Below are 8,991 nucleotides of genomic sequence, written 5' to 3'. Positions count from 1 at the left end.
TCTTTCCAACAGTTTCAAGCTGTCTATGGAGTATGAAACATCTGGACTAAAACTATGGAATCTATTTGCAGAATTAATAGCTACAATTGGGATTGCCAGTAGAAGATGCACAGGATAATGTATTTCTGAAATATGTTGATAAACTGCTCTTCAAGTTTCATACTAATTCCTAATTGTGTAGCGTAGAAGTGCTTAGCTGCTCTCTAACAACTAAGCTAAAAGTCCTAGCTGCCCTCTAACACTAAGAATTAGTACATCTGAAACCATCTAAAGTGGTTCTTATTATGTCCTTTTATTTATTTATTATTTTAAAAGTAGGCTGCATGCCCAGTGTGGGGCTTGAACTCACAACCCTGGGATCAAGAGTCAGATGCTCTACTGACTGCAGCAGGCAGCTACCCGTTAGCGATGTCTTTTTTAAATTGAGATGAAATTCACAAGATAAATGGGATCATTTTAACATGTACAATTCAGTGACATTTAGTACATTCACAAGGTTATACAACTACTGCTTCTATCTAGTTCCACAGCATTTTCATCACCCCCAAAAGTAAAATCCCATACCCATTAAGTACTTGCACTCCCATTCCTCCTTCCCCCCCAGGCCCTGGTGACCAACAATTTGCTTTCTGCTTCTATGCATTTATCTGTGACAGAGGTTTCCTATAAATGGAATCACACAAGAGGGGACATTCTGTGTCTGGCTTCCACCACTTGGCATCATGTTTTCCAGGTTCATTCATACTGTGTTACTCATTACTGCTTTTTTCCTTTCTATGGCTGAATAGTTTTTTTTTTTAATATTTTTATTTATTTCTAGGAGAGAGAGAGAGAGAGAGCATGAGCAGGGGAGGGTCAGAGAGAGAGAGGGAGATACAGACTCTGAAATAGGCTCCAGGCTCTGAGCTGGCAGTCAGCACAGAGCCTGACGCGGGGCTCGAACCCACGAACCGCGAGATCATGACCTAAGCGAAAGTCGGACGCTTAACCGACTAAGCCACCCAGGTGCCCCAGTCTTTCATTGTATAGATATACAACATTTTGCATGTCTTCTAACAGGTACATATTTTAAGAGTCACTTTAATGATGTCTCTTTTTGAACATTCCATCATCACTTCAGATAAATACATCTTTTGATGTTATAAAAAAAAAATAAGTATGACCTGTACTTTATGAGGGCCCTTACAGTAAAGAAGGTATAACCTTATAAAATCAGGCACATTTTTATCAATCTCATTAACTGGTGTCAACTCTGTTTCTATGTTATTGTTCCAATTATCCCCTTCTATTTGATACTAATATATTTGTGCCTGTAATGTCTAACCTTTGGTGGATGAATAATTTATCTGGCATCCAAGTAGACCTCATAACCTAGTTTTACATGGGGAGGCACAAGAAGTAAATGGCATGCCGAGCATTAAGAACAAAAGTGGAGAACAAAAGCTAAATGTTCTCAACGGCTTTTTCAGCTTTTTCTACTTTCAGTAGGGGACCAACACTCATGGTCACATGTGCAACTATCAGCACTGCCACCACTTTTTCAAATGTGATTCAGTCCTCCCATACCACCATTCCCATCCCAAGTCTGTCTCTCAGGCTTCAGATCTCCAAAGGGCAAACTACATCATACCCTCAATTTTTAATTTCTGGCTTTAAGTGAAATCTCATGGTCTTTCTAACATGACCTGGTCCACAAACATATCAAAATAAAACTCTTTTAGTTTCTGTATTTGTTTCCTTACCAACACAGGTTTCTCACTCCTGGGAAACCCTCAAAATTCAAACTATTCTCCCTTGGTCCAAAGGATTGTTTGCCATAGTCTTTCTACTTTCCTCACGCGTGACCATAGATCTTCTGCAGCATACACCATCAGGCGATACCCCTCTTCCTTGCCTTCATTCACTTCACCAGCAGTCATGGCCCCTCCCTGTTAGCTGCACAATGATTTAGCTCCTGGTTTTTCTGGGTTCCTCCACTGTTGGTGCTATTCTGGATGGTTTTGGTGTACAAGTGGGTGTGAGAGCCATGAAGCTGGCCACTCAGATTACCTATTTAGAAATAACATGCCACACGGTTGTGAAGGGGGCACTTGGCTGACAACCTACAGCAGCAGCACCTTGAGCATCGACTGTGACGTGAGACTTGAGGCTGTATTCCCACAGGGAAGCCTCCAGGCAATTACTAAGCATACTGACGGTACTAGGTCCTTGCCCTTTCTGACCAAGACAGGACTCCTGTAAGGGTCAATCTTTGCTCCAGACCTATTAGCTTAGCTAAAACATCATCACAACTGAAACAAAGTCTGAAGTTCCCTTTGAAGCTCCCTTATTTCTTTTCCTTCACATGTGTCAGATGAGCTTTTTTTTTTTTTTTTTTGAGAGAGAGAGTATGTGAGTGGGGGAGGGCCAGAGGTGGGGGGAGAGAAAGAATCCTAAGCAGGCTTAATGCTCAGCACAGAGCCCAAAGTGGGACTCAGTCTCACAACCCTGGGATCATGACCTGAGCTGAAATCAAGTGTGGGACGCTCAGCCAGCTGAGATGCCCAGGCTTCTCAACATGTGTCAGACATGCTTTAGGGTCCGAAGATTTCCCTGACCAATCTTGTGACCTCTTTCACAGGAACTGTCCTCCCCTATAACGCTCTGGGACTCCAACTGCACAATGGCGTTGGTTTAGCAGAGGAGGTGACCTGGCACAGTGGTTGTTTAATTCAAGCTCCAAGTCACCCTCTTCTTTACCGCGTAGCGATCTTTACCTAGATCTTACTTTAGTGATCTAATCTCTCATGCACACCCAAACGTTGGTATCAGCAAATAATTACCATATTCAAAACATCACTTCAAAGTATCACAGCCTCCAGTCTATTGCATTTATTTATTCTGTTACTCTTATTCAAACAGTTCCTTATTTATTAAAGCCCCCATTATATTCTTAGACAGGTCTACAGCCATTTTAATTAGCAACACACAGAAGTCAATATGCCTAATATTAATGTAACTAATAAAAACTTTGAAAATGCTTTATTTATGAAATCTCCCTTTGTCCAGTCACAGTGTGATTATGGTACAAAGCTAGTAGTAGGAAAGGGTGTTTTGGTCTCCAAACCCTCTATCTTAATTTAGCATTTAGCTCACTCCATTAACATGCTAACACTACTGTGGGTGTAAGTGTATATTTACTTTAAACCTTCATATTAAGGCCCTAAGGAAGAATCAGGTGCAGTAATAGTTTCATATGACAAATGCAGCTGTCATCTGCCACTGTCGTCTTGTGGGCAGATGTAAAATTGCAATTTCTCTCTGGCGTCATAGGCTCTGTGGAGGTCATTGTTGTCTCTCTGCGCATAGCTGTTCTGGAAGGGGATCCACTACATGACATGCTGCAGGAATTCCAAAGGGGTGGCAATCACTTCAAATCCATCTTATTAGCAGACATTAATTCTTTTCCCCAAATAACTTTGTCTTCTTTCTCTCCCCTTCAGCTTTTAGCCAATATAAGAGACTTTTGCCTGAAGAGTCTCTAGGCTGTACCAGATACCTGTTCATCATGTTTACAAAATGCAATGACATCTGTCCATTTACCAGAGAAATTCCCTTACGGTACCCTCTCAATACATGTGTGGGTAGAGGATGGCACCCCCTCCTCCTCGCCTTTGGTGAAGGAAGGAAGCATGGATGCCCAATATAGTGACAGCTCTATCCAAAGAAATCTGTTAAAAGATCCTTAAGACATTTCATGTTCCTCTAACCTTATATATCCTACTGGGGAAGATGGAGGGTGTTTTTGTTTGCTTTGTTTCTCTGTTTTTGTTTTTGTCTTTTTTTTTTGGTTTGGTGGTGGTTTTAAGTCACAAAACTTATTTTTGGATATCTGCAGATACATTTTAGATTTTAAAACAATTTCCCTTGACAACCTCTAAGAGACGTTTCTCACAACTTGCTTTGATAACTTTTATATTTCCAACATCTGTCAGTACTTCCCAACTATTGTCATGTTAAATATGATATACTTTAAACGCACAGAAGAGTTCAGAGAATAACATAGCATCTAGGTACCCATTAGCCCAAACTAGCAAACCATAACATTTGTTCCATAGCTATAATTTTCAATTAAAATAATTTTTTAGGGGCACCTGGGTGGCTCAGTCAGTTAAGCTTCCGACTTTGGCTCAGGTCATGATCTCATGGTTCGTGGGTTTGAGCCCCACGTCGGGCTCTGTGCTGTCAGCCAGCTCAGAGCCTGGAGCCTGTTTCAGATTCTGTATCTCCCTCTCTCTCTGACCCTCCTCTGCTCACGCGGTCTCTCTTGCTCTCTCTCAGAAATAAATAAAACATTAAAATACTTTAATGTTTATTTCATTTTGAGATAGAGACAGACAGAGCATGAACAAGGAAGGGGCAGAGAGAGGAGATACAGAACCCAAAGCAGGCTCCAGCCTCTGAGTGTCAGCAAAAAGCCTGACATGGGGCATGAACTCATGAACTGCAAGATCATGACCTGAGCTGAAGTGGGACACGTGACTGACAGCCACCCAGGAGCACCTTGTTTTCAGTTTTTATATGGAGTATTTTGTTGCCAGTCAGAGATGCTCTGCTGATTTAGAGGCGTCGCTCCTGACTTCCCACTTCATGTTGGAGTGAGGCACTTCTGTGCTGAACCTTGGTAAGCTTTCAAAACACAAACCTTAGCCTTAAACTGAGTTTATAGGTTCTATAAAGCTCTTTCTGTGTTCCCTATCACCATCCCCACAACCAGTTCAGGGCTATGGCCCTATCTTTTCATTTACTCTTTCTTTCTGGCACTTGGGGATTTTCCTTTCTTTCTTACAAGTTTAGCAATACAAATTGCTACTGTTATACATACTCTGGGATTTTTAAGAGTTTACAGCATGGGAGGAGTTTTATGTTAATTAAGACTGTCTTATGTCAGAACCAGAAATCCCTATTTGTTCCTGCACTTACTCTACTCTCACTTTCGAAATAATACTTACAATGCACTTTTTGAGGACAGCAGTCTTGTTCATATTGAGAAATACAGTGAAGATTTATGCCTATCATCCTCTTACTAGACTGGCTGGAGGCACCAAATGCATTTGACTACATCGTCTTATGTGAAAAATCCTCTAGCTTTGATCATGAGACTGGCATGGTCTTCCTAATCTGTGATTTCTTCTTTTACCTTCTCCATTTCAGGCTTGATGTTCATGTCTGAGCGCTCCAGGGTCAGTACTCTGCCCTTCTCTATTCCTCAACTTTATTACAAGCTTCAATGAGGTGGACTGAAAAATTGTTCCCAAACGTCCACTTTTCCTTTGCCACTAATAAGATTATTTATTGCTGGCCAATGACGGGTGACAGGGAGTGCTATCCTTCGGGCACAGTATTCTTTTCTATCCATATGACTTGCATTAACTAAAGAAATGTGAACAGGAGCAATGAATGCCAACGAAGAGTCAACACTTAAAAGTAACGGCATTCACACAAGGTTTCTTCCTCATTTCCTCATTGCTTTGAAGCTAGGATTGCCCAGTAGAAGCTGTTCCTTCTGCTTAATTCTTCTGTGGATGAAGAAGAAGTAGAGAACAGGGCTAATGAAGCCCAGTAGAGCCACAGCTGTCTCTCTTTCCAGAAACAGCACGTGTGGGAAATAAACTATTCAGTGGTGGGCAGCCACGGAGAGGTTCCGGTTGTCGTTGGTGACAGCAGCATAATACAATACAAACTGACTGCTATGAGAAGTACCTCATCACTTAAAACATATTTCTCCAGTCCTGAACTAAGGACTGAGCCCCATTCAAGTAACTTCTTACTGATGTGTCCAGTTAGTAAGAATGTGATCATTAGATACGGAAAGACAGGCTATGAACAAAGACTCCAAAAGAAAAGTACTAGTTGATAAATGGCCCGGACTTTTTATGATCACAGGGGAATTACTGTCCATTAACTGTCACAATTATTAATAAAGGAACTAATGTTCCCTATGTGTGGCCCCTTTGCAGATGTGGCCAACATCCTTTGAAATATGTCAAATATTTAAATCTCTCCACAGGTTTTCTTAAAAAAGTCTAATACATATACTAGTTGCAATANAGGTACGTGTTCATGTTTCTAAGGACCACTGACCCTTTTTCTTAGGATTGGAGAGATGTTTTTGAACTATTTTTATGTATGTTAACCATATATGGCAGATGTTATTAAAATTATTTAGAAAGATTAACACTTGAGTAAACTTCATAAGCTATATGTATAGTAGGTCAAAATAAGAGATCATAGGGGTTCCTGGGTGGCTCAGTCGGTTAAGCGTCCGACTTTGGCTCAGGTCATGATCTCACGGTTCGGGAGTTTGAGCTCCGTGTCAGGCTCTGTGCTGGCAGCTCAGAGCCTGGAGCCTGCTTTGGATTCTATGTCTCCCTCCCTCTTTCCCCTTCCCCTACTCAGGCTCTGTCTCTCTCAAAAATAAATAGATGTTAAAAAATTAAAATAAATAAAGAGATCATAGTTATGGACATAATGATTATCACTGGTAGACATGGGATTTGATTCCAAAACCAACACAAAAACAAAGTGAAACCATATTTGTATGAAGAGGCTGAGTAAATTACACTCTAATACCTTAACATTTATTTTTATTCACTCATAAAATAATTGAGTTTTTATTCTCAAGTAGTACACAGATACAATTAATGAAGTATTTCTGCTTGAACAAAAAACCTGAAAATTCAGTAATTCCCTTGGGATAGAATAAATGGGAACATGAAGTGCTAACCACTGAGAAAGAACACTGGCTTTTCGTAGAGTATATAGGTAAATTCACTACCAATAAACATGTAAAACAGTGAGAACTAGAACTTAGAGCTTTCGTTATTAAATTTAGGAGTATTATTTAGTATAATTTCACAAACCACAGTGTACTTTCAGATCTTTCTTTCATGTATGAGTGTGAATACAATTATCTTACTCCAAAAATGATTTCAGATTTTACACAGATGTATGTAAAATAAATCAATGAGAACTTACAGAAGGACAGTTGAAGGCAGAATAAAAAGGCCAAGAGTTTTGAATGTTATACTGAAGATCAACATACTATCAGCCAAACGAAATCAGAAAAAATGATTAGCGATATTATAAGGTATCATAAGTATTACAAAATACTCTAGTTACTTTTACCCAAATAGACATACTAAAACAAGTGAAAAGACTTTGAGGATTTTACTTTAGTATTGATGCAGGAGAGCAATTTGATAGGCTATTGTAATAATCCTTACCTCTGCCCTATGCTATCTGTATCTCCTCTCCTTCCAAGTACATGGGAACCTGACATTTCCTGGTCTCCTAACTTTGAATGGGACAATACAGCTAGTTGGAATCCATCAGTTTTTGGTCTACAACATGTGAATTACTTTTGGGCTATGGTATTCAACTCTTGGTATAAAATCCTCTAAGAGAGCTCTCTCCCATAGGCTCAGAGATGAACAATATTTGAGATGGTGGATACCTTATCTGTCTTATTCTCTTGGATCCTCCCTTCAATCTATACTGAACATGAAACCTAGAGAGAAATGCACCTTTATTTCAAGTGACTGAGATTTGGGACATTGTTCCTTAGGCAGTATAACTTGGTCTATGCTGACTGGTACAGTTCTCCTAAGAATATTCTAGGTAACGTGGTTACTTATCTTCAACAACCCCAAAAACCAGTATCTTTAAAAAGGTCAATGGTATGAATAAAAGCAAAAACAATACAATGATTACTCCCTGGAGGAACAAACTTTTGTGACCACTGCACTCAATTATATTATGATTTCATCCAAGAATTACTCTTAGAGAACTTCTATAAAATAGATATGTAATTCAAACGGCAAAAGAGTAACATGTAAAATTAATTTTAATAAGTTTTTATAATCCAGGATATATGAAATATGATCATTTCATCATATAATCAATATAAAATATAAAACTTTACATTTTCAGACTAAGTCTGTGAAATTCAATGGATTTCAAATGTGTCTAATTACATATATAACATATCTCAATTGAGATTGGCCACATTTCAAGTGCTCCATTACCACATGTGGCTAGTGACGACAGTATTGAAGAGTACAGCTTTATAGGCAATAGTGAAATAAATGATATGCAAAGCCCTCAGGTCCCCTTTTATAAATCTTACTTTATCATCTGTGCTTTTAATAGATTATGAGTAATAAAGGTATTTAAGGTTACATTCTTTTACAATAACACACTGTGGAAATATCCTTTATAGCTAAATTTTTGTAATTTTTTTTTTAAATTTATTTCTAGTAGAGAGAGAGAGAGAGAGAGAGAGACAGCGTGAGCAGGGAAGGGTCAGAGAGAGAGGGAGTCACAGACTGAAACGGGCTCCAGGCTCTGAGCTGGCAGTCAGCACAGAGCCCGACGAGGGGCTTGAACCCACGAACCGCGAGATCATGACCTAAGCGAAAGCCGGACGCTTAACTGACTAAGCCACCCAGGCGCCCCCCTTTATAGCTAAATTTAAATATATCTATATACTTTGCAAATGAGTAAAATGTACATGTAAAACCTTATCCAAAAATTGAATAGCCTACACCTAGGACATGCCTGTATATATAGCAATATGACCTATGCATTAAAGCTGGCCCAGCAATAACTACTGGCTGTCAGAATCAACACTTTCCTTGAGACATCAATCGAGTTTTTTTTTGTACACAGAGACAAGTGGGAATTTAGGGTATAAAATTTTTCACATGTAAAGCATAATCAAAATAATTTCAGGTCAAAAATATTTAATGTATTGTAACCAATTTCTATGGCTATAAAATATCAATTATCTCATTTGAGTATTTTAAGAGCTAATGAATCTCCCAACATAATCTCCTTACTTTTTAAACTTTTTATCATTTATTTAATTAGAGAGAACTTGCGAGTGGAGGAGGGTCAGACAGAGAGGGAGGGAGAGAATCCCTAACAGGCTCTGTGTTGACATAAAATGAC

General features: G+C 39.2%; 1 pseudogene; it reads left to right on the top strand.

The window, feature by feature from the left end:
* Positions 1 to 2,064: 2,064 nt before the first annotated feature.
* The window catches only part of LOC144235853 (B box-binding protein-like), a 34,590-nt pseudogene continuing 27,663 nt past the window's right edge, over positions 2,065 to 8,991 (top strand).

The sequence above is a fragment of the Crocuta crocuta genome, unplaced genomic scaffold (assembly GCF_008692635.1).
Source record: "Crocuta crocuta isolate KB4526 unplaced genomic scaffold, BGI_CrCroc_1.0 scaffold414, whole genome shotgun sequence".
NCBI lineage: Eukaryota > Metazoa > Chordata > Mammalia > Carnivora > Hyaenidae > Crocuta > Crocuta crocuta.
This window is presented reverse-complemented; position numbering and strand designations above follow the sequence as displayed.